Genomic DNA, 27,263 nt, shown 5'->3' with positions numbered 1-27,263 from the left:
CACCTTCTCGCCCCTGGGCCATTGTTTTCACTTTACCTCCCACAACCCGTTCTCTATACAGCAGCTGGAGTGATGTAAAAACTGAATCATCCCATTTGAATCCATTGCTTAAAATCCTTCAGTGGCTTCATGGGTCACAGGCTGGGTTCTCTACCGATGTGGAGACTGAGTTTGGGATCAAAGATATTGCTTAGGGTTTGATACCTGGGAAAGAAAAGGGGCCAACCTATCAGGGAGCTCTGAAAAGAGTACTGTCGGTCAGAATTGTCCAGAGCAAAATAGCTGAGCCTTCACACACACACACACACACACACACACACACACGCCTCTGCAGACACAGATGTGGTCTGCCCCAGGAAGGATGTGTCCTCAGGCAGCTATGCTCTCCACAGCAGAGGCAGACCCTGAAAGAGCTGTCAGCTTAAGGCTGTTTGCTGACCAACTCTTCACGGCTGGGCCTCCAGCCATTCCTTAAAGGGAGAGCTGGCTGTGACATCTCCTTACGCATGTCACCATTGCATTTAGAATTTTAGGACTTAGACCCTAAATGAACTGGCTCCTTTGCTTCTCCACTTGCTTCTGGTCACGATTTGCTCTCGGTTCACTAGCCTTCCTGTTTTCTTGAAGTTCACCCCCCTCCCCAGGGTCTTTGCGCTTTGCCCGCTTGTCTGGAACGTTATACTCCCAGGCTTCACATGGCCAGCTCCTTCCAAACTTGTCTGCCTCTCCCTCCTTACTCCCCATCTGTTTCATTTTTCTCATGCGTTTCAAGAAAATTGTTGAAGTTATTTTTGTTTATATGTGTCTTATCAACTAGAATGCAAATTCCATGTGAAGGTGTGGATCGAATCAGTTTTGTTCCCTGCTCTATCCCCGGGCGGTACCTGAGACATACTAGTAGAACTTCCGTAAATATTTGGTAGATTGAGTAGGACCAAGTACAGAAATGTACGTTAAATAATACTACAGATAGCTCCAGTTTCAGCTAATTGAACAACCTGCCCAAACAATATTTGTTGGTGCATTAAGGTTAACCTGAAGGGAGATTTCTAGTTGGCTGACACAAATCTGGCTGGTCCTGTCAAATGGGTAGAAAGTCAATGATTTGTGTAGAAAGAAATGGTGTGTAATCATCCACATTTCTGGTAACACAAAGCTGGGAATATTTTGGTGGTTAATATATTGGATGATACATTTCAGATTCAAAAGGACCTGCAAGTCTATCAAAATTAGGATGGTGAATTAATTATGGTGTATTCTTTGTACAATGAACTACTGTGCTGCAATGAAATGAGTGAACTTCTCCTATCTGCAACTTCCAGGAACTTGACAAAGAAACTGCGGGGTGGGGGGTACAGGGCGGGAGGGAGGGGGGAACCCAGACAGATCAAAAGACAGTATATGCTGCATGAGTCTATTTCTAAGGATTTCGAAACCAGGCAAACGATTCTATGGTTCCCTTGAGGAAGTAGGAAGGGGCAGTGATTGGGAGGGGGCATGAGGAAGGCTTTTGAGGTGCTGCTAACATCTATTTCTTGACCTGGGTGGTAGCTACGTGGATGTGTTTATTTTACAATAATTCATTGATCTGTGCATGCTTCCATGTGTATTATACATCAATTTTAAACGTAACAGATAAAAGACCTGGGAGATGTATTGAATTAAAAGCTCAATGTATAGCTCCTGATTTTGAATGAAAGAGTTTGAATGTTTTGCCAGGATTATAACTGCTGTTGATTTGCAGTAATCTTTATTACAGTTAAGTAGTTTCCTTTGATCGCTTATTTCATAAGTTTTATTAGAATGGCTGCTGAATAGGCTGTAATACCTACTGCTGCAGGGATGTGGTGTACAGGGTATTTCATGTGTTGCTATTAAAATATAAAGTGTGACAGCCTTTTTGGAAAGCAACCTGGTAACAGCTATTATGTAAAAAATATTTATACCCTTGACCCAGCAGTCTCAGTGGTGGGAATCTAGTCTACTGAAATAAAAACACTCGTTTCAATAAAACTGTTGAAGTAAAAACATCATGAAACATGTTCAAAGATATTAGAGCAGCGTCTTAAGTGGCAACACACACACACATACACATAACACACCGGGGGTGCTAAAAATATGTATACATATGACTTGTATTCATCTGTTGTTATTGGTATATATTATTACAATTTTAGTAGTTTTTTCCTTTCTTAAGATGTGTATACATTTTTTTGGCACCCTCTGTATTGTAAATACTATGCATGCCCATCAATCGGGGAATGGTTGCACGAATTATAATCCATCCACATTTTGGAACACGCATTAAACAGAACGAGTTTATACTCTACCATGTGATTTAAAGGGATTTTACACAAGAAATTGTATTAAGTAAAAGAGGCTAAAATGTAGTCAGTTTTTAAATGACAGAAAAGCCATATTGAATATGCATGCATTTGTTATTCGTCTATATATGATTCCTCATGTATGAGCACGTTGAAAAATGTCAACAACTCCGTTATAAAATGATTACTGGAGGCATAAGAGCTGAGGGATGACAGAGGAGAAGGGGGAAGAACCAAAGGATTTTTTGAAAGCTCAGTTGAGCCAATCTCCTATCGCAGGTGAAAAATCAAATGCAGTCCCAGGGACACTTAAAAGATTGTACTGTGTCCAAATCAAGGGAAGTAACAATCAGTGTACTGGGTCCGATTCAGATCAAACCGAGCATATTGTATCCATTTCTGGACACCACACTAAAAACAAATTTTGTTTTTGTTTTCCCCCAAAAAAGAAATAAACTGTTTTTCTTATCAGAGGGATGGTTAAGAATCAGGTGAGTCTGGGTCCCAGTTTCTTTCTTTTTTTTTTTTTTCAAGGAGGGCACAGCTCAAGTGGCCCATGTGGGGATCGAACTGGCAACCTTGGTGATATCAGCACCATGCTCTAACCAACTGAGCTAACAGGCCGCCCCTTCAATTTCTTTTTAGGCACTTACTTAGCTGTGTGCCTTTGACAAATTATTTAATTCCTCTATGCCCTTGTTTATTTATCTGTACAATGGGCTAATTACAGTTCCTGTCGCTCGGGGTTATTGTAGGATAATTATATATGCATGCCAGGACTGGCATCTGGAATAAACTCAAAATAATTAATGTGGTCACTATTATTAAATATACATTGTGAAAATTAGAATTTACATATAGGAAAGAAAATAAAAAAAACATAACCATAATCTTCCTTTCAGAGTTAACTACTGTTGACTTTAGGATGTTTATGCGTTTACTCAAGGTGATCTGAAAACTTACAGACCTGGTGAAAGCTTAGTTGGGACAAATTAGCAGCCACCAAATGTGTGAAGGGTTGTCCTGTGGGAGAGGGGTAGACATATTCTGAGGCTCCAAAAAGAAACACAGCAAGAGGCAAGGGTTATGACGAGAGCTGTCCTGCACCAAAACGGACCCAGTCTTGGCTGGCGACCATTTGTCAAAAAAGTTATGGAAGAAATGCCTGCGTTGGATGACAAGTCAAGCCAAACGGCTTCTAAAACTTTCTAACATTTTATGATCAAGAAATATTTGCTGAGCATATATATGTATTAGACTCACAGTCCTCATAAGACAATTTGTGTGGCTCTTACTATTAAATACTCGGTGGGAAGGACAGTTCATAGGTCAGGTAGAGGATCTGTCCCTCATACAAAACTGAGGACGTGCAATTCCACCAATCAATCCCATTCGATAAAGAGAAAGAAATCAAAAAGAGGGGTGGGCCTGGAAAGAGTTTACATCTTATCTTCAAGTACTGTTTTCTGCTTTAATAGTCATGGTCTTTTCCTGGGAAAAGTTCCTGATCTGGAAAAAATTCATAGTAATTACTCAAGGGAAAGGAAAAAAACAAACAAACAAAAAATACATGAATGTGGTTGGAAAAAATCTAAGAACGTGGTGTAGGTGGGAGAGAACACTGAAGTTCTGTGTAAGACCCACCCAAGTGCTTTTGATGTTTGACCAATTATTATCTTATTATTCTTCCTGCTATAGATGCAGCTGCAATTTATGTAGCAGGATGTTTAAAAAGATTAAAGAGAAGCTGTAGGAGGGTTCTGAGGTGATAAGAGTCCCTAAAAGATGTATTTATGAACGTTTAGAATATAAGTTCCTGTACAGTCTTAGAATAAATCATCCATTTGTTTTTCTTTTTTCTTAAAGAAACAGGTAAAATTTGTATTTCAATATGACTGCTTCCTGCCTACAAGTGATATAGAGATAACAGAGCAAACCTAGGAAACAAATAGAGCAAAGAGAGGTTGGTGGTTCACTCTGTGATCCATGCTAGTTTTTAATCAACTTTGACTTTGGGGTCCAAAATATTTTATCCGTATAGTCAATAGTTTGGAATTTATAATATTTGGATTAAGCACGCTCATCAGAAAATGGATTATTCTATTGTTCAAGCGGAGAGTTGTATGGAATTTGTGACTGCAATGACTCAATGTAAAGAAACAAATAATTTTTGGTAGAGGAGTTCCTGGAATTGAAGTTAAGATGGGTTGAAGTGACTTAGGGTTAGAAGAGGGTTGTAGAGGTGCCTCAAACATAAGCAATGACTCACTGGTACTCAAGACATTCTGCCATGTGGGCTGCTTCCCTGATGTTACATCATAAATTTGCACTCAGTACCCAATGAAAGGGTTCTGAGGCATGTCCTCAGAACTTCTGATGTTAGTCATGAATAAGCTGCCTGTTAATTTCAATTTTCTCCTAGCAATCTAAGCCAATGCCTAGTGTGCTCTCTCTCTCTTTCTCATTTACCATTCTTTTTCTGAAATTTTTTTCTGACAGTAAGTTGTAAGCATGATTCCCTTTTCCCCTAACTACTTCCGTAGGTGTTTCCTAAAAACAAGGACATTCTCTTTTTTTCAAAAACTTTTATTTATTTTAAGTGTTTTTCCAGGACCCATCAGCTCCAAGTCAAGCAGTCGTTTCAATCTAGTTGTGGAGGGTGCAGCTCACAGTGGCCCATGTGGGGATCCAACCAGCAACCTTGTTAAGAGCACCGCGCTCTAACCAACTGAGCTAACCTGCTGACACAAGGACATTCTCTTTCATAATCACAGCACAAGTATGAAAATTAAGAAGTCACCACTGTTCAATAATATCCAATCTACAGACCTCATTCAAATTTTGTTGGATGTTTCCAATAATGTCCATTAAAGTAAAATTCTAGATCATGCCTTGTATTCAGTTATCAAATATCATTATTTTAGTCTCATTAATCTGGAATCAATTTTCCTTACCACCAATCTTTTGATTTAGAAGAGCTGCTTTAAGAGCCTGATGGCTCACAGCGATTTTATGGAAACTACTCTTTTGGGTTTGACGTCCTTTATTTCAGCTCCTTTTCCCTAGGATTCCAACACGAATCTGGTCCATGCCCAGAATCACTCTCTTCTTCCAACCCTGTCTTGTGGGCCTCTCTTCCATTAGGATGAGCTTTCTTAATCCTTCACATACATGGAACCAGGTCCTCCAGACACATCCCATACCAGACTGTCAGCTTAAATTCTCAAAATGCCCCCACCCCATCACATTTGTTATTCTCTTAAATTTTCTGCATTAATGGTTTCATTCAGAAACTCTCTTGAAGACAGAAGACTAGACCACAGAAGCAGCACAGAAATAAAAGGACTGCAATCCAACCCCGAGGATTTCATCCAAGGAAAAGAACTCCCTCAAGATTTTCCTGGCTGGTGGAGACAGAAGAAGCCCGGAGAGCCTTTGGCGTGAAGACTGCGGGGGCCACATTTGATCACAATGGATACTATTGTCCTGCAAGCCTCTTGGAAAACCATCATCAGGGTGTGGATGTTGTTTTTCCAACAGGATAACAGACACCTAATCTATTTCTCCCTGATGCCTTGAAGGAAGACTGGCCAGGTTAGCAAAGTACTCTGGCTGCGAGCCTCAAGGGTATTAACTGATTTGTGCATAGAATAAGCCCAAGAGTTAATGACCTTGAAGTCATTCATTATACCTTTCCCTTTCTACTGAGCTAGCTAGTCACCGGCTGGTTACAGCTGAGCATTTTATTAAGTTGATATTTTAACAACATGTAATTATTTGGGCTGAGATAAAAATCTCCTGATTACATGAAAGATGAACATGCAAGACCGGTGATTCTGAATTAAAGCCAGTGTTAAATCTGCAGCATGACGGATCTTAACAGCAGGCTCTCTACTGTGGTGACTGACGGGGTTTCCTCTCCCACAACGGAGGCCTCCTGAGGGCAGGGAGCTTTGCTCTGGTCATTGCTCTATTCCCAGCATGCGAGTGCCCGACTCATACCGTGTCTCCCCGAAAATAAGACCTGGCCAGACCATCAGCTTGAATGCATCTTTTGGAGCAAACATTAATATAAGACCCAGTCTCATATTATAGTATAGTGTATAAGACCGGGTCTTATATTATATTAAAATAAGACCGGGCATTATATTAATGTTTGATCCAAAAGACACAATAGAGCTGATGGTCCAGCTAGGTCTTATTTTTGGGGAAGCATGGTAGCAGGAGCTCAATAAATATCTGCTGAACAAATGAAAATGTCTGGTGGCGTAACAGGAGGAAATTAAAACTTACTAAATAAAATCCTGAAGGAATCATTGCCTAATTACCAGTATTCCACAGTATCAGTGACAGTTCTAAGGATGAACAACGCCGACTGGTACGAATGTGGCCTGAAGAATCAAACCTCCCCTCCACCTCCAGTAGTTCAAAGGTGGAGGGAGAGGGTTAAGTCTTGCCAAGAACTTACCTAGATCCTTAAAGGAACATTTAAAAACTTCATGTGCCTGGGAATAGCTAAGTGAGTGAACTATTATAACTTTAAGATCCAAGGGGCAAAGTTTAAAGGTACAAGGGGAGGAAAGGAGGTATGTTCACATATTACACAGGGTACAGTAGTCTCCCCTTATTCACAGGGGATACATTCAAAGACCCCCACTGGGTGACTGAAACCACAGACAGTACTGAACCATATATATGCTATGTTTTTTTCCTATACATATACACCTATGATAAAAATTTAATACATAAACTAGGCACAGTAGAAGGTTAACAATAACTACTAATAAAATAGAACAATTATAACAATATACTGTAATAAAAGTTATGTGAATCTGCTCTCTCACTGATCTGGTAACTGACATGGCTATTAAGTGACCAATGGGCAGGCAGTGGACACAGCATAAATACGCTGGACAAAGGGATAGTTTCATGTCCTGGGTGGGACAGAACAGGACGGCGCAAGATTTCATCACTCAGAACGATGCACAGCTTATAACTTATGAATTGTTCACTTCTGGAATTTTCCATTTAATATTTTCAGACCTCGTTTCACCGTGGGTAAGTGAAGCAGAACCACAGACAAGGGGGGGACTACTGTAATTAGGAAAATGTGGATCTTGCTCCTTATGAGTTTAGGTACGAGGATCTCAAACTGAAATGCTTTCAGAGGGCAGGCCAGCACTATGAAGCATTCAGACGTAATATAATAGGGAGGAGTGGAGACTAGAGGGAAATGAGAAACACACGCCTCTTCTAAAGATGTTACAAATCATTTAAAGACAGCAACAACAACAAAACACCGTGACAGTCAGGCATGTCAATTGGATGAATGCACTTTATAGGCAGTTTGAGAGCGTTAGTTTAGATTTCATATTATCTGTCATTTAACATTTGCCCTTGAAAGCTGTGTATGTGCATCAGTGTCACTGTGCTCCAGCTGTTATTGGCTGGATAATTTTAAGGAAGAAGAGGAATATCTGCTCTTCACAGCGGTGAGGAGACTTAAAACAGGGACCACACTTGGAGGGCCCATGGGTGCCCTGGACTGGTCTGTGGGAGCTGCTTGAAGCATCTGGGTTTTCTTCACTGAATAACTCAGACTGAGAGAAATGAACTGCTGAAAGCAGCAAGAAGGCCAGCTCGGTGACTCAGGTGGTTGGAGCGCTGAGCTCCTAATGCCAAGGTTGCCAGTTCGATTCCCACATGGGCCAGAGAGCTAAGTTGTAAACAACAGCTCTCCCTGGAGCTGGGCTGCTGTGAGCAACCAGAGGTTGGCATGAGTGCCCGGCAGCCAGTGTGAACTGCCATGTGCTGCCGTGGGCTCCCCTGTGTTGCCATGAGCAGCCGACCTACGACAGGCGACTGAATGCCTTAGCCAGGGGGACGGGAGGACGGAAGGCTCATAACACCAGCATGGGCCAGGGAGCTGTGTCGTACACAACTAGACTGAGAAACAACGGCTTAAACCGGAGTCAGGGGCGGGGAGGCGGAAGAAGTGGGGGGAAAAAAAGCAGCAAGAAAGCGTTCCTGGAATGAGACCAACTCCACGGTAACGACGAGAACGTCCCAAAGGCAGGTGCACAGCCCCGCAGCAGAGGTTAGAAAATGGCAGGACTCTCAGACCTGAGGGTAGGGTAGAAAGATTACAGATTAGGTTATCTACAAAGCAATTTCCTGGGAAGAGTGTCATGTCCTTAGCTTTCCTCAGACCATTAAAAAGGCCATTTAGCAAGACTACCATTGATACACTAAAACTAGGATGTACAAAAAATACATAACTTGATCAATTAGTATCACTAATCTCATTTTGTTCTCCAATCCCTGACTTCCTCTTATGGTTGCAGAGGTGATAGGGCACTTAATTTTGCTGGCCTCCCTCCTGTAGTCTTTAGTGAGTTCACCAGGCTGAAAGCAGTGTGACATGAGAAAAGTTTAGAGTGGAATATGGACTTTACCCTTGAATAGCAGGTCTACTGGCCTTGAGTCTAAATTTCTAATTAAGGGCAAGTATTGATGGACGTCCAGGGAGGCAGCTTCCATAGAGCTCCTACCTATCAAATGCACTATGAGTTGTGTGATTACAGCAGATTTCAAGTCCAGTTTAATTATTTTCCCCCTTCCTACACTGTGATTCCCTCAAGTTACTCCAACTATTCGCTAAGTCCAAGAGACATACACCAACCACCTTGTGTGGTGGGAATGTGGAGATTCGGGATGAACGGGTAGAGACGTGTGCCCTACTTCCATGTACTCCTGTGCTACACTCATCGCAGGGAACAACATTCTGCAAGAGAACTGTGTCCAGGAGCTCCAGACACAGCTAATTGAGGGTGACCCATGATGGAGGAAATGGCTGGTGAAGAAGCACATGACGCATTGGACACCTGGGAAAAGCATATAATTTCCAATGAGGAGGGGGACAACTCGTAAGGGACATAAACTAATGCCCCTTCTCCTTTCTCCACTTCTACTAAAGTAAGGAGGTCAGGATAACTCTAGGATTGATTGTGGTAAGCCGTTCTTTTGGTGTCCATTAAAGTCATGCAGAGGTTATGGCTTGTTATTACATTGCTGAGATGTCGGATGGTGTAGAGGACAACTGTCCATTCTTCAACAGCCTTCCCTCAGCCTAAAACAGCTTTGCACATCATTACTGGTTTTTTTGGTTTGTTTGTCTGTTTTATTTTTATTAGGGAAAGGTTACAGGACTTTTATTGGGGAACAGTGTGTGCTTCCAGGCCTTTTTTTTCCAAGTCAAGTTGTTGTCCTTTCAATCTTAGTTGTGGAGGGTGCCGTTCAGCTTCAAGTTGTTGTCCTTTCAGTCTTAGTTGTGGAGGGCGCAGCTCAGCTCCAGGTCCAGTTGCCATTGCTAGTTGCAGGGGGCGCAGCCCACCATCACTTGTGGGAGTCAAACTGGCAACCTTGTGGTTGAGAGGATGCGCTCCAACCAACTGAGCCATCCGGGAGCTCAGCGACAGCTCATCTTAAGGTGCTGTGTGCTGTGTTCAATCATAGTTACAGGGGGCGCTGCCCACCATCCCTTGCGGGACTCAAGGAATTGAACTGGCAACCTTGTGGTTGAGAGCCCACTGGGCCATGTGGGAATCGAACTGGCAGCCTTCGGAGTTAGGAGCATGGAGCTCTAACCACCTGAGCCACCGGGCCGGCCCCTGCACATCATTACTGTTAAACAGAGCTTATGAGGCTGTCTATAGCTAAAATAATCATATTTTACAAACTGAAAAATTTCTGAACATCATGATCTGAGGAGTAAAGGACTTTTGAGATAAAATATGTAAAATCTGGACTTTCCTGGATAATTTAGGACATATGGGTTACCACAACTGAAGCACACAGGGAAACTCACAGACATGTAATGACCTTCATCCTCTTGCAGCAGTAATTCATTTTGGCCTCTCCTAACTTAGGGGCTCATGAATAAAGGATTAAGTTCATTTTGCCATCTCAGAGTAAAGATTAAAAAGGGTTTAAATCAGGGGATGGGTCGGACTGGCTACCTTCTCTTTTTCAGTTCTGGGTGATTTTTTTGTAATTTATAGAAGGATGCACACACAGCCACGAGAGTGGGAAAGTTCCTGCTCCTTTCTTTGCTTTTGCTGTTCAATCATTAAATGACTTTTGGCCAAATGATTCAGGAGGTTGTTTGTCAAGTGAAGGCCAACCCTTCTGAAATTTGCTCCCAGCTTTTCCTAGACCTAGACCTAACTGCATAGAGTCTTCTAATTGACTCCTACTATCAAAGATCAATGTGTAAAATATTCCGAGAGGTGAACGAATCTGTGTCCATGTTCTCCCGTTAAGGAGACTAGCAAAGGAGAACTGAGACCTCCGCTTTAAGAGTGAAGGCCACTGTATGTCAACAACACTTTAATTAAAAAAAAAAAAATGCTAAGGCTACTTAGAAAATATGAAAACTAAAGAAAATATTACGTGAATTTCGTTTGTATGGGATCTTCAATTTTTAGTATTAAAAAAATTAAAGCTAAAAGATAAAGCATGAAGGCCATATTCTACTCGCTCATGTTTCTATTGTTTGGCCTAGTGAACTTTTACCCACAAAAGTCTTTCTTTGAACAGTCTGATCAAAAACAAGGCCTTTAAATTTTTTTTAGATTGTTTACTTACAGCCAAACCTTTAGACAGGAGGCCAACTCCCGGTGGTTTCAAATAGGTGAACTCTGGACTGAAGAGATTTTTCAGAATTCCGCAACTTTCAAACAAACCCGTGAATGATGCCAGTATGCTTGACTTTGTCTGCTCTTCTCAAGTTATTTCCTCTCCCAGGAAACACCTCAGGGGTGGACTATGGATTTATGAGAACGATGTTAGTGGGTCATCTTTGTCCGGTCTGAAGTGAGGAGTGCAGCTGACTACGCCGTGACCCACAGATTGGGGCTGCAGTGGTTAGCTCTGCGACGGGAGAAGAGAAGGGTAGAAAAGTCAACAGAGCCATAGGAAATGTGACTCCATGTCCCTTTATTCATTTAGAGCCTTCTTCTTGTGAACATTTACCTACTGCTTGTTCAGTATAGGATCAAGGGTCAAGTTATAAGGGAAAAACAATTACTGTCTTCAAAGCCTCCTTCTTGTATTTTAGGAATGACCTGTTCCTGGGCTTCCCTGAGAAAACAAAGTTCAGATGCCCATTTTGTCCAAGGAGTGCTTCAGTATCTTGAGGAACCATAACAATAGGACTTTTTTGGACAAAATGGGTAGTAGAACAAAGAGGAGACCATTGTAAAATTATGTCTGAAAATGATTATCTTAACTTCAAACTGCTGGTAACGCTGGCAAATCAATTGATTGATTTTTGTAAGGCCGCACTTACAGTTAGGAAATGTTTCCAGAACTCCCGAGCAGTGGGAACACAGTCCAGGGACTAGATATAAATGAGTAAACAGCTATCAGAAAGTACGTGCACTTTGTTCCTTCGGACATTTAAGTGCCTTCACATAGTCACTCATCTGTGTATAAAATAAAGGCATTAAGTATACAGACCAGAGGTACTGAGAGCAGACAGCAGAGTCTGCTCAGATGACCTCGAAGACAAAGCAACTGGCCAGAGCTATGGAGCCCAGACAATAGCTCTGCTGGTTATTAACAACAATGATAAAATACCATTGATTGAGTGCTTATTATGGTCTACTAGGCTCTACTCCATGTAGTAAGTATAACTATTGTCCCCAATTTACAGTTGAGGAAACAAAGGCATAGACTGAGTAACCTTACATGGTATAATTGAAGGAAACAAGTTCAAACCCACTTCTGTCAAAACTTTAAGTCTCAACTACTTCGCTTTATTGCCCTTTCTTCCAGTTTTTTGCTGATGTATTTTTTAAAAAAGACAAATCTATAATTCATATTGCCTGAAAAAGAGCATAGGAAACTATGTAATATGTTTTAGGACATTTTAAATCTAATATACATAATTTTTTTTGGTATCTAAAAACCTTCAAACATCTAGAAATTTCACTTATATGTAAAAGGCAAGACCTTCATCTATTCACGTGTTGGTTCAATGAAGGTTTGACTGCATATCTTTTATGTTTGTCTCAACCGTGCCTTACACGACCCATTTTATTCAAAACTCGCTCAGCCCGGGGATGATCAACTCATCAGCATTTATTTACATGGGACTTTTCCCAGTTTCAGCGCCCTAAGCCCTGCACCCAAAAGACCTCTCAGTCCCAGAAAAATCAGCACAGTTGATCACTCTAGCTTCACAGCACATATAGGTGCTTTAAGGTTGCTTCTGAATGACAGTAGTGGTTATAAATAGGATCTGACAGGCTTGAGTCCTCTCTTGGGGAGAAAGACAACTTGTTCAGTTTCTGTTTCCGTGGGAGCACCTCAGGTGACGAGGAAAGTTTTCCCTGAAATCTCATCTCATTTTTAGTTTTCTATCACTATTACACAGCGGCTTTGCATTCTGCATTAAAATCTTTCTCAATGAACCTTCCACCCACTTTTTTCATCCTATCCCTTGCTACTATATGGAATGAACTGAATCCTTTCCCCATGTGGTTGCACATTAAATATTTAAAGAAATCAATCCTGCCCCACAATATTTTCATCTTCCAACATAGCTAACTTTTCACCATTTCTCATTTTCTTTTACTGTAATGATTACTCCCTTCTTGAATACAGTTCTGTTGAACCGTATCCGTTAAATTGTAGTTTCTAGAATTCTAATCAGCAGAGTAGAGTGGATGTGTCACCTCCTTTGTTCTACAATCTATGCTTCCTTTAATTCAGCTTAGTATCTTAGTACTTTCCTTGGCAGCATTAACTCAGAGTAAGATCCTATCTACTAACACTTCCAAGAATTTTTCTCGTGCTTCTGCTAGGCTATATTACTTATCCTGTACATGCAGTTACTCGGTTCTTTTTTTCTAGCATGAACTGAAGTGCAGGATCTTATATTTAACTCCGTTAAACTTAATATTCACCCCCCCCTTTTATAAATCCCCATTTGCAACATTTATTCACAGGTCTGCTGAGCATACTTTCATGTCAATGATAGAATTGTTAAAAGGAGAAGGCCTTCATTGATTATGAACAATCTTTCTTTGTTTATATGAATCTGATAATTAGTCTTTAGTTACAATAATTTAGCTCATATGTAGTTAACCTAATTCACTACTAATAATACATATTTCCTTACTTCATCCCATATAAGACCAAAGTGATAGGAATGTAAAATCAGAAATAGAAAAGGCTTTGTCACAATGAAGTATTTACCACTTTTGTCAAAACCATGGAATTGCTTTCTACACCATGTTTTTGTTATTCTCCACTTTATTTATTGGGGTTGGCACAAAATACATTTTGGTTACTATGAAAGATCAAATCTTCTCTTTAGGAACAAAAATTTGTCCTTGTTAAGGATGTTTAAAAAATACAGCACAGATTTCTCAGGTAAGTCCAAAAGAGGAGTTCCAAATAGGCTTAGGAGTAAGTATGCAGTCTTCCAAATTTATTCCTTTAAAGGGGAAGAGACATTATGAAAGTGCAAGTTTTGCCATGTTTGTTAAACCATCAGAGACAGTTTAAACTAGTAGTCAAATACGTTAGCTTTGGCCTGGTTCACACCCACCCGTTCTCCCGCTTGCCAGCTGTTTGACTGGGCAAATATATCAATGCACAGTGCCTGGCATCCAGTGAGAGCTCTAAAAATAAGAGGAACTACAATTTATTAAGTATCTTTTATGTTACCTACTATACAAAGTGCTCAACATGCTGTGTCCTCTCATCCCCAAGAATGCTATGAAGTGGACACTTGTTATCCCAAATCCCAGAGGAGACAACTGAGGGGCAGGAAGATTAGGCAATTTCCTGAAGTTGATAATTGAAGAAAGGATATATACCAAGTTTACCAGACCAGGATCCCAAAACACAATTCTATCCTGCCAGTCCCTGAATGCAGACAGAACCTCCCTAGGCCTGGTAACTTGAAAAGTCTGAGGAGGAAGGAGACAGACCACCAGCCAGTCAGGGAGTTTCCAGGGGCCCCAAAAGATTCTCACAGCATGGTCCTACCTTGGTGATTTCCCAGGGTCATCAGGTTCTGTCCTCAGCCCCATCGGCTTAGAAATCCAATCTCTGAACACACAGATATGGATTCATCTCCCACAGTCACCTCAAGCTCCCCCAGACTGGTACTGAAAAGCAGAGCATAGTGAAAATTATGAATAGAAATAGAAATAGAATGGCCACGGGCCAAAACATTCATGTCCTGTGACCAGCACTTGGGAATCAGATGGTAAGCAGCTTGCTTGCAGGCATGGAATGAGAAACAAGGGAGTCTGTTTTATGTCTTGAATGCTTGATAGGGGCAAACTCATCCAACTTCAAAGCAACAATGTACCTGCCTTCAGAGCCGAACAGGCCAGTACCACCTCTGACCTAAAAACACTTGGTTCAACACACCCGGTTTGCCTCTTAGATCCTTTTTCTCCCTAAGTTTTCAGGGCTCACCAGCCCTGACTCTGATATGTTCTTTCTTGAATTTAGGGTTTTTGTGTTTTTTTTTTCAGGTTACAGAATAGTTCTTTTTCACTAAGGTTTTTTTTTTGGTGTTTTTTTTTTAAACTAAATGTTTGAACTATAATCTGTTATGCATTGATTTTAAGATTTAAATCTAAAAGGGCAACTTGAATTCCAGATTCTTGGTTGGAAGACCTTCCCGAGGCCCCAAAGTACTGACAGCGCAATAGATCAGACCCTCTGGGAGCTGCCTTCTCCTTTCTGCTTCAGAATCAGAGACTGTTACCATCCCTTGTCACCCATCTACTGAAAATGAAAAGGTAAAACAATGTTTCTGCAGCTACTGAAAAGACAGCGTGCTTGCAGGAAGAGTTACATGGCTGTGCAGACCCCTGGCCGTACCAGCTCGGGGGCAGTGAGGCACATGGTGTGTAAAGCGATGTCTTTCATGGCTCTTTGCTGTGGGTCCAGTGGCTACACCAACAGCAGCACATCCTATTCTCACACAGAGCTTCCAGAATGCCTGGGAGTCTCCTGCTGATAACAGCATGGAATGCTTGGAACTAGTGAAAGGGAAGGTTGGAAGCCCTACCAGTTCGAGCCGCCAAGACTCCAAGGCGGGCAGCCGCCCTCAGAACCTTCAGGCCCAGGGTAACTGCAGGGCTTCAAGTTCAGGACTACAAGCTCACTGTCTGAATGTGCTATCTGACAACTGTGCAGGCAGACCACAGGGTAAGAAGGGTGTGAACAAACTCCTCTTCCGTCCTGTATCTTCAGGGGACAAGGAAAAGGAAGAGGGTCCCGACGGATCAGAAGTTTTTCAGCCGCCAAACTGAAAAGGCACAAGAACCGAAGGCCCTGCCTTCTGAGGCCTACAATTCCCAGTTCCTTTCCTCAGAACAGAAACAATCTCAGGTAGACCCAGGACTCCTGGTGTAGACACAGAACCCTGGGTAGACCTGGTCCTGTCCACAGCCTCTCCGTAGAGAGCTCCCTAGACGATGCTGGGAGAGAGGCGGGTAGGGCTGATCGGCGAAGTCAAGCGACTTACTGTCTCCCCTGAAGGCCAACGAGGGGACAAGGTCAAGTCCACTCTGACATATCATCTCTTACCTCACCCCACCAATCCCCAACATTCATCCATTAAAGTGAAGCTCCCACCAATGTTCATGGGTTAATGAGGGGGAAGATTCGGCCCCTTTAAGACTCCAGATTCTTGCAAGAAGTGTTTTCGTAACATTCCCCTCTGTGCACTCCCTTCTTGTCTTAAGTGGCCCTACCCATTGAGGTAGATTCCAGCTCTTTCTCCTGTATCTTTGGCTTGGCTCAAGCCTCGGACCCCTCCACTGCAGTGTATAAGCAGCGAGATGGCCAAAATAGGCAGTCAGGGAAGAGCCCAGGCATTCCTATCACATCTGCTCAGTCTCTCAGCCGTCCCCATGGCAGGGAAGCTCTCGAGTTTACAGGCTTGGGCCAGAGAGAGCACCTCCCCTTCCTCACTCACCGTGAGACACGCAGCAAGGTCTCTCAGAGGTTGGCTGCCGAGAGCTGCAAGTCAGAGGTGCTGCTGTGAATGTGGGTGGTCTCAGAGGCTCTGTTATGGGTGCAATTCCTCTGGGTCAGTTAGAGCTGGGGTCTGAATGACCGTGACCCCAAAACGTCCCCTTGCCCTTTCTGTTGCCATCATTGGCTCTCAGCAAGTTGCCTTTCATGATTGCCAGAGGTAACTCCTGTTGATGTTATTTTTAACACTTAAGAGAGCTGGCACACAGAGTTGAAAGACCTCCACAAAGCCAGGCGACCGCTTCGGCCAAGTCTTGCTTGACTGGGTGATTCCAAAACGTTTGCTGAGCAGTGGCATGTGCAATGTACCACTTGACGCCATGGAAGGAATGGAAATGAGTAAGAAAGCGGATTCTCTCCTCGAGCATGCAGCATTCTAAGGAAGACCCAGGAGCAAACGCAAGTCACTGTGTCATCAGGTGGGGATGGAAAGGCAGGTCGCAGTTACACTCTCCACACCTGGGACAGGCGACAGGGCACTGTTGCCTGTCAGGCCACCAGGCAGATCCCAGACCCTCTCCTGGGGTAGAACTGATTCTGTTTTTGCCTAAGAAGCCAACACCAAGGTTAATAAAGCCAATGTAACATGCTAAGCACCACAAAAACTTCGTAATGCCCTATGTGCATATAACAGGAGCTCAGTGTGCTAGCACTTTTTTTTTTTTTAAACGGACCTTTTAAATTAATAAAATGGGCTGCCCGCCGTTCTCTTCCTTTTCATAGCATGAGAAACAGAAGGTGCACTTTCCTTCCCTGTTCTTCAGGCCAATGAACACGAGAACAAACAGGGTTCAGCACCAGGAATAAAGTTGACTCATACGCTCAGGCTTCTCTCCTTTTAGAACACACTGATTGAAGACTTGGAATGGGACAGCATTCGTTCTCACAGGGAAACAGACAAAGCTGCCAAGGGAGAGAAGGTGGGGAGAACAGGGAAAATGAGGTGAAGGAATAGGCGGCAGTGGCCGCTGCCCTGCTTTTGACAAAGTCGCTTCATCTCGGAAGAAAAGGCTGTTCTAGGATGATTATATTCCAGGCAGAGTGATGAGCATGCGTAGAAATCATACGTATCCTAGGGGATCAAAGTAAGTCTCGTGCTAACATGAATAAGTATCTTTGTGTCCTGGCACCAGTTCAAGAGCCACACGTCTAGGATACTTAAAAACAAAATCAACAAGAGTATATGCTCTAACACACAGAATTAGTAGCAATGAGAGGAGGGAGAGGAGCTTTTTCAAGGCAGCGATCTCAGTGGGTGCCATGGAGTAATCTCAGGTTAAGAGCTGAGAACCTAAAACCCGGGAGATGGCCCAGGGGACCTGGAAGATCTGTATGGGACAAGGACATCATATCTTTCTGTGTGTTTCAAAATAGAGACACGAAGGAACAGAGGAGATGGGGAGCTCCACACTGGGCTCTCGGCTTTCTAGAGAGAAGGAATTAAAAAGGTCATCTCTTCCTCCAGTGAATCCTTAGAGACACCATGTCGCTCGCTGCTTTTGCTACCCCTTCTGCATATAAATGTCGCTTCTCTTTGCCTACTATTTAAATATGCATGTCCGTTGTTATATAAACTATAAACTATGTACGGGCAGTGGTCATCTTTACACAGGCAGACCTTGGAGGTATCGCAGGTTCAGGTCCAAACCACCACAGTAAAGCAAGTACTGCAATAAAGCCAGGCAAGCTTTTTGCTGGTGGAGGGTCTTGCCTTCGGTTTGTAAAAAATGCAATTATCTGTGAAGCACAATAAAGCGAAGTGCAATACAATGAGGTGTGTCTGTACCTTCGATGGAACTAGCTCCGTGTCTTAAGAAATATTGTCTGATTTGATGTTACAGGAGAATTGGACTTCCAGGGTCAACAGTTTCAAGGGCTGGCAATCCTTAGGTCTGGCCAAGAATTTCCACGAAACAAGGCAATATTTGGCATTTACAAGTGCATTCCAGTGAAGTGAAGAGGAGTGTCAGATTTTGCAACAGTTTTGCAAATAAGATAGATTTTTTTGGAGTAACTGGGTTTGCAGAAAAACATGTGTTGAATAACAAAAAGTAATCCAGGTTATCATCTTTAGAGAGATTATGCAAAATATAATCTCTGCCAGATTCTAATAGTGACATTAGTAAGTTTTCTTAGCACTACATAGCATTATGCTAGGTATTATACATGTGGAATGTTTTTAAAAGTTGCTATTACTATCCTTAAACTTAAAATCTCAATGGGAAGTCAATGTGTATATACACAAACGAATCAGAGAACAATGTTACATCGAGTTACAAATTAAGTATTACAACATTGCTGTTAGGGAAGGTGTCCTAAAGAAGGTGACCTTGAGATGGGTCTTGGGAGTCTCCCAATTTTTATTTGCTCCCTTGAAGCTTTACAAAGTCCTCTATCCTGTGGACAGCTGAAATATAATAAAGTTTATTGCTTTAACCCTCCCCCTCACTTGAAATATTAGTATTTCAAGATATCATTTCATATATCTGGTGTAATAACGTGCTTAGCTCTTAACCTTATACCCCTCTAGCTTTTGACCTTGACTTGATAACCCTAACTGGTAGACTAAGCTTCACTCCAATTCTTCCTGCTAGAAGAACATGAGGAGACTAGGTCGGTCATTCGTTCAAAGAATTAGTCTCAAAGAAAATCAAGCTTTAGGGGTTCCTGCCCAGAACTAGATTTCTTGCTGGTAATTTCTCCCATGAATAGTTACAGGTCCCAAAACTATATCCTTGGGTTCTTTGGTTTCTATGGTCAGGTTTTTGTTTTTGTTTTTAGTAATAAAAGCGAATATTTATTGACCATGCTTTAAACATAATGGTAAGTATTTTATATGCATCATCTCATTTAGTTTTCCTAACAGCACAGGACTGTTATTTATCTCATTCACAACCAAGAAAATTAAGACTCAGAAGAGCTGAATGATTGGCCCAAGGCTACACAGTGACCTGGGACTGGAACCCAGGCAGTCTGTCTAGAACCCATGCTTTTATGGTCAGGTTTTTGAATGCCAACTATCCCTACCTGAATCTGCTTACATTATCTAATGCCTGTTCAGATCAACACCTTGAATCTTGGGTTCATTTTGGACTTTGACCGTAGGTACAAACTTCCTGCATGGTCCTCAGGGGCTAGTGTGGCACTGGGGTCACCGAGGCAGCAGTACACTGGTAGCTGAAGGGTCTCTTATTTCAAATGTTTCTGGCTACGAGGCAAGAGCGAGTGAGAGAACGCAGCTCTGTTTTAGGCTCAGAGTCATGCACTTGTTTGTGGTCCAAGCAGCCACCACGGATTTCTGCTTTAAGGAGTGAGGCAACGGCGGGGATATTTTGTGAAAAAGATTTCACACAGCATAAAAATAGGATAGATAGCAAGGTGACCGTCAAGACACTATGTGCCTTAGCATTGATATAAAATATAATGAGATAATGCGTGCAAAGTACCAAGCACGGTTCCTGGCACTCAACAAATGTTAGTTTTCTTCCCTTAACATATAGATTGTACAGTTCATAATGTGCTTTTGCATACATAAAATCCCCCCTAAAGCCTTCGGAATTAAATATTTCCCCCACAGTAGCACATCTGAAGAGTTGCAGGGCTGAGAGTCAGACTCAGGTCTTCAGACACCGAAGCCAGTTCTCCTTCCCCCAAGCCCCAGGCCCTTCTTATTGTGTGTCCTAGATTTACGATCGTGTAGGCTTGGATTAGAGTGCTAACAACGGGATGGAGATCAAAGAATGATCTGTGAGCGCCTGCGTAGCTGAGCTGAGCTTCTTATTCTTAGGGCCTATATTATTATAGATCCTTATTTGTAAAAACAAAACAAAACAAAAACACCAATACTTTATTCCAAGATATATATAGTTTCTCATTTTAACATCTCTGAAATTAAGACAACTGAGGGTGTTTTCAGTTGTTTCTACTGCTCAGCTGTTGACAGTTACTATTGTCTGCTCATCTCCAAGTGTGGTTGTTAGTCCTGGTGGCAGGACTGGACAACTGAAACCTATGGACGTTTCAGTCAAAAATATTTAGGTACCATTTATGCAAGAAATGTGAATCCTAGTTGATGCATGAAAACATTCCCTTAACACTTTCCAGGTAAGATCAAAGAAGCACCAGCCTCAAAACTTGCAGAATGAACGTCAGGAGCTTGGAAGAAAATCTCAGAAAAAAATGGTGGCGCCCTCCTTACGACAGTGCATGACCAGGGCTCTTGATGGCAGAGGTGAAAAACAGAGGCATCAATGACTCAAGAGTTCAAAAGTGATTCAGAGGACAGACTCTGAATGTAAAGACTCTTTGGACTACCATAACTGAATTATTTCCTTTTTATTAATGCACAAATGTGATATATGATAAAGATCAATGTTTAAATAAACCTAAATAAGCCCTTTAATAAGGGCTGAGTGATAAGAAACCATTGTGCCATAGATTAACTTGCAGAACTACCTTCTTTCTCAGTGGCAAAGAAAATAATGGTGTGCTCTGCCATTGGTGGTGTCCTAGATTTTGTAAGAATGTCTGAGTTTATTTGTATAAATGCTTCATAGTTTATATAGTTAGCTCTTTTTGGTCATCATAGTAACCTTGTGATATCAGGAGCAAAATATTACCTCAAATGTTGTTTATGAGAAAAATAAGACAGATTAAATAACCCACTCAAACAGCATAGGATAAGGTCTCGTTCCTCTAGAATAAGCCTAAAATCCTTTTCTCTCTCTAAGATTTCAAGGCTTGTATCTTAGTGCTATTAAAAAAAAAAAAAAAGAAAAGAAAAGAGAGAGTAGATCTGGTGAGAATGAATCCTCTTGGCAAGGATTGTCAGGGCTTTAACAATAATAAATCACTATTACAAACAGCTTAGTGCCGCACCTAGCACATAAAAAGTATTAAATCAATCATAGGAGTTGCATTACTCAGAGTAGTTAATGCTGGCCGCCCCAGCAGTCAAATCCTGAACTCTTAGTGGCTTAACCAACAAAACTGATATCTCACACACGTCATATGTCTAGCACAGGTTGGCAGGCGGTGGAGGGTGTAATGCTCTACTCCACACCTTCACTCAGTAGCCAAGACGACGCACAACTTACCATTTTGTCACTGTGCCATGTGCGACCTGTAACCTCCAACGGTGCTATGAGGGGGAAAGAAGGGAGGACACATTAGCTTATAACTTCCTCAGCTTGAAAGTAATGCAAGTCACTTCCTTCACAGGCCACTAACCAGAAGTAATCACATGACCCCAACCTAACTGAAGGGAGGCTGGGAAAAGCAGAGGAGCAATGGAGTATTTGATGAGTACAGCAGTCCTACAATGGTTTTCTTGAGGGCAAGAATCTATTTATAGCTAGTTCCCTACATCTAGAATAGTATCTGGTTTATAGTATTCACTAATAATTATTGAATCAATAAATGAATGAATGAATAAATGGCATGGGAAGCTGGTTTTCTTAGTTTCAACTATCAATCTACTATGAAAAGTTTCTAGATAGAATGAGATACTCAAGTTCAAGTTAATATTTCAGAAACATCTAGAGTTTACAAGAAGGTATTTTGGTAAAAATTTATTAGAAGTTGGCCATCTCATTGTCAAACGTAATTAGATGACATGAAATCGTTTCTTTGGGAGCTTAACGATTTTTTTAAATTGACTACAATACGAGGAAACACAACACTCAATTCTAAAAGCCTGTTTGGCTTCTTGGTTTCACTTTAAAATGAGCACAGACCGCACTCTTCCTAGAAATGATTGCTTAAGGAGTTGAGAACAATTTTCCACAATGATAAGAATTTAGATTGCGGTGATATGAAAAGGCAAGCAATAGTCAAGCATGGGGAACTGTACAAGGTCCTACCTGCATGATTAGGAAGGCACAGAGAGTTCAACATTGGGTTTTCAACGAAGGAATTTCAAAATGATTGTAAGATGTAATTCATCATTCATTCATTCAACAAATGTTTATTAAGCACCAAATATGTGCAAAGAACAATGATTCAGGCACAGGAGATATAATTCCTACCCTAATGGAACTTACAGTCTAATAGGGAAGACAGGCACTTAACTATTATAAGCATGATATAGGTTGCAAAAAAGGAAGTACCAGATACAACAGCGTGATGAAGTGGCAGACTTCCTGCTTTTGAGCAGTAAGAAAGAGTCAGGGAAGATCTTCTCAAGCAGAAATTGATGTTTCAACTTAAACCCAAAGGATAAAAAGGAAAAGTGAGGGGAAGAGAATTCCAGATGGAGGGACTAACTTGTCCTCACAACCTGTACTATGGAGACACACAGGCTTACATGCTTAATTGCACGTACAGCTGGAGAAGTGGTAGAAGAGAGTGTTCAAAGGATATTGTTTCACAAGTGGTTTAATTAGGACCAAAGGACATATTCTGTACCTCTTACAGCAGCACACACAATTGTCAGTTAGACCCTTTCCTGACCCAAACAGTAGCTCAGGCCATTACTCAGCCATATAGGCCAGCAGGAACATCAAACAGCCACGAACGAGGCTGATGTAACAGTCTCTTTCACAGCGTGCAGGATGAGAAGTGCAGAACCCTAAATGTCTTTCATGCAGGAAGAGTGTGAGGTGTAGTTGCAGAGGAGGAAGCGTCACCGGTGAAAGCCAAATGCTAAAAGCAGCTGCGTGTGACATTTCTGTCAGCAGTCTTCCCTCCCTCATTGTGCATGAGACACACATCAGATGTTCTGGTTTATGATTTCAGCGTTAGAGAACATACCCTTTGAGATCCCAGCTCATGTATCTCTTCCTGGCATGGTGCCTGCTCATTAGCTGGACTCTAAAGCTAATCTGGGAATGATAACCAAATGCTGAGAATATCGGGATGCCTTTCACTTACCCTCAAGGAAGTATGGGACCTTGTGGATTGGTGGTCTGAGGCCCAGGTGCCTGATCTCTGTACTTGCTAGAAAGTGACAAAACACAGTCTACCACCTTTTCCAGAAGCCAGACCATGTCAGAACACCAGGTCATGTACAACTGCTGTCTTCCCCCACTGGTAGCAGCTCAGAGGACAATCTATTCTCTCTCCTTTGGCCGACACAATAGAGGCTAACTCATGGAGGTCCCAGGTAGGGGACCACTTTATGCATTAGGGTCACTTTATGCATTAGGGAGACCTAGGGAGGCCCAAGTCTTTGCCTTTTCATATTGTGTTTACCTCCCCAGGTAAATTAAGGTAGAAAAATCTACTATTTACAGGGGAGATAAGAGAGGAAAGCCACTACAGGCTTTTACTTCTTTGATTCAAGAGCACAGATCCTGATTTGACTGAGATGTCAGCAAATGAAAAGATAAGTTTGCATACCAATTAACAATCTCCCCAAAATTAAAAGTTCCTGATATTCTGATCATTTAAAAATATATTATTTTAGAGACTTCCATAAAGTATTGGTGAGGAAATCTGTTACTTGCTTCCAAAAATGCTGGGTCATATACTCTCTCAGATTACTTCCCCAAATTATCTCAGGCAACTATGAAAACCATTTTAAATGTCAAAGGGTTTGCTTTTTAAAGAGCAAGAGCACAATAATGATGACAAAAATCTGTTCTAGTCTAAATGAGTGCAGTCTCTGAGCACCAAGGCTTTGAGTGGCCGCATTTAAGTGAATTTTTTTGTCAGAAATCTTTTCATAACCCGGCATTAGACCCAATTTTGGGTGATGTGAATGATGGATTGGCTTCGGAAGGAGTATGCTGAAGTTAGCAACAGTTATTTCAGGGTTTCTTAGTCCATTATTTCTCAACTCACACAAGTTTATGCCTGTTACGTTTAGGGCATGTTTAGTTATGTTTAGGGCAAAGTAACCCCTGGTAAATTCATTCATTTAGTCAACAATATTCAAAGAAAATCTACTTTATTCATTGTACTGATGAATAAGACATGATTCCTGCCTTATAACATATAGTTTAGTAAAGATTATTATATACTAGACTGTGAGCTCCAAGGTCAGGTTTTGGGTCTGTTTCAATTACTACTTTACACCCTGAGATAACAGTGTCTGTCTCATGGTGGGAGCATGAGAATGTGTATTACATTCTTTGACAACCTTATTTCATTTGTTGATTTAAACTTCATAAACATTTCAACATCAGCCACCAATAACTCAGATTTCAGCAGGGCCCAGAGGAAGAGTTGATTTTAATTTTTACTTCTTATAATCAGTCTGTGGTCTTGATGAGTTAATAGAACTGACTGAGGGAAAAGGGAGGATGAAAGAAAAAACATATTTAAATCAGCATCATAACATTTTACTGAGAGGTTTTACTTCAAATGGGTTATTCTGAAGGTAAGTACAAAGTGTGTGTTTTTAATTTTTTTTGGTAAATGCTAATTCGAAAAACAGGAAGCAAAGCTACGTTACCATGTTATTTAAGATATGATTTCTCTCTTTATCCTAAAGATTTTCCATCTCTTTTTTCAGACTTAAAAGAACACAGTTGCCAACTACTTCACTATACATAAGTAGAAGAAAAGAAAGATGAGATAAAAATCCTAGAAATTAGAATATCAAATTCTTGTCTGGATTGTAAACACTATTTGTGTGGCCTTGAATAAGTCTGGACTTTATTTTCTCATCTGCAAAATAAAGGGAATTAGACTGAATGATTTCTCACCCATCTTCCAGTTTGGATATCTTAAGATTTCTTCAGACAGGCAAACTCTCCCCTTTGTCATCCATGTTACATATGGAATGCTCAATATTCTCTAGTTGTTCTTTTTTTGTAATTAATAATTACTTACCACAGATGTTTAAAATAAAATAGCTCTCTCTTTACAGAATGTCTACCTAATTATTTTTTTTAGGTAGTCATGGTGCCACTGAAAAACTATTTAAAATATCCAAATAATGATATATAATAAAATAAATACTACCCTATAATCTCACCACTGAGGGATAAACATTAACAGTTTGAGTTATAATCTTCTAATATTACTTTTGTGCCCATAGTTTTGTGCATACTTACTTTACAAATAAAATTGTGATCACTTTGTACTCAGTGTTTTGAAACCTGCATTCTTTAATATCATAAACATATCCCCATATTTTTCTGAAGCATGATTGTTTTTCATGGCTGCATTTGTAATCTGTCATTTAGAAACACCACAAAAAAATTCACCTATTGTTTTTAGACATCTAGGTTATTTATAGTCTTTATTATAAATAACACTGTAGTGAACAAGCTTGTACAAGAATATCTGATGATTTCCTAAGGATAAGTTCTCATAACTAGAATTACTCCTACATGCAATGTATGAGAGTGCTGGTTTCCAGACACCCTTGAGGATTATAAAACTGGTTTTATAATTTAAAGAAATCTTTGCTAACATGCCACATGAAAAACTCTTGAGGCTCTGGGCTTTGTAATTTAGAAAAACCCTTGTCAATATCCACGTTTGATTATTATTGAACATTTTTCTGTATTTTGCTTTGGTTATTTACACTTCTTTATTGGTTAAATATCTATTCCAGTCCTCTGCCCGTTTTTCCACTTGCTCACCACTTTTCTTTTTGAGATACCGCAAATGCCTCATTATTTTTGATGGGGTAGATTTTATATGGTACCCTGCAGGTTTAGGGAGATTCAGTTGTTTCTGAAGATCAAAATCACCATACCATAATTACGGTCCCAAACCAACAATTAATGCCCTTTCTTTCAGTTTTTCTTTGGCCTATCCATGAATCATTTTATGATTTTGTTCTGCATTTTAAATCTTAAGCCTACCAGTAAAACATATCAGGACTCTATCCTGAAGCACCTTTTTCCATCAATATTTTAATAATGAAATATTTTGAATAAGATATTAAGACTTCATAATTTTTATGCATTGAAACAATAAATCTTAAACATTGGTAGGTCAATATTGGATAAACTGGAAAAATGTGAGTGCAATACAGGTACTTGATTTTTACATGTACAACCAACTAGAGTATATATATCAAAATTATGGCAGAACAAAAGATTTACATGTAGATAGGTCCCCACAACTTGAGTCATCAGATTCTGTGGGTGGACTAGCAAAATAAAAAGGTATATAACTTGGAAATGGTTATCTTCCTTAGAACTTTTTAAAGAACAAAAACTTTCATCCTGACAAATGTGGTGCTCTTTGGAGCCTTTAGAAACGAATCCCCTCACTGGGCTCTGGACCTACTGGCTGAGCAGGTTATTGGTCGTTGATCATTCAAAAGAACAACTTCTAACATGTTGACCATGTGTGAAATAACAAAGCACACCTTCACATAACTTATTTCCCCTTTACCTTTATCTGAGCTATATCTATTCTTTTCTGAGCATATGTCTATTATTATTCTTTCAATCTTTTTTTTGATTTGTGTTTTTTTGGTCGTTTCATGTGTATAACTATTTTTAGAATCTGGTTTTTTTTTTAGAAAAGGTAAAAGTTTGTGGTAACTTTTTGATTCTGTAACAAACACTGTCTTTATTGACTTTCAGGAAATCACTTCAGGGTATTTTCTGGGGCATCCTTTTTTTAAAAAAACTAACATTTTAATATGGAAATGTGTTGGTTCTGATGTTAAAATTAATCTAATGTACCAAAAGAGCAATAAATCTTAACCATTAGAAACTGTTAAGTGAAAAAAGAGGGGCCAGCCAGGTGGCTCAAGTGGTTGGAGTGGCAAGCTGCTAACGCCAAGGTCACGGGTTCGATTCCCACATGGGCCAGTGAGCTGCACCCTCCACAGCCCTCCCTGCAGCCTGGCTGCCGTGAGCAGCCAGAGGTTGGCATGAGCTGCCGTGGGCTGCTGTGTGCTGCCGATCATCGACTGGCAACCGACTGCCTCAGCCGGGGGGCGCACAAGGCTCATAATAC

The 27,263-nt window shown here is 41.0% G+C and overlaps 1 protein-coding gene across 3 annotated transcripts in view; it reads right to left on the bottom strand.

Annotated features, from left to right (window-relative positions):
• Nucleotides 1-4,889: 4,889 nt before the first annotated feature.
• LOC141568649 (uncharacterized) overlaps nt 4,890-27,263 on the bottom strand; it is a 34,365-nt gene continuing 11,991 nt past the window's right edge. The window contains exons 3-6 of one of the 3 annotated variants that reach the window (XM_074319091.2): nt 21,491-21,534; nt 14,385-14,506; nt 10,971-11,255; nt 4,890-8,447 (exon numbers count right to left, since the gene is read on the bottom strand). The gene's annotated coding sequence lies outside the window, so the exon portion shown is untranslated. Of the gene's footprint in view, nt 8,448-10,970; nt 11,256-14,384; nt 14,507-14,853; nt 17,298-21,490; nt 21,535-27,263 lie in introns of those variants that run through there. The other 2 variants (XM_088799490.1, XM_088799491.1) reach the window with 2 other exon arrangements.

Source organism: Rhinolophus sinicus, chromosome 7, assembly GCF_057876585.1.
Source record: "Rhinolophus sinicus isolate RSI-liver-muscle chromosome 7, RSI-T2T, whole genome shotgun sequence".
In the NCBI taxonomy this organism is placed as follows: Eukaryota; Metazoa; Chordata; class Mammalia; order Chiroptera; family Rhinolophidae; genus Rhinolophus; species Rhinolophus sinicus.
The sequence above is the reverse complement of the archived record's forward strand: the minus strand, read 5'-3'. Positions and strand labels throughout refer to the sequence as shown.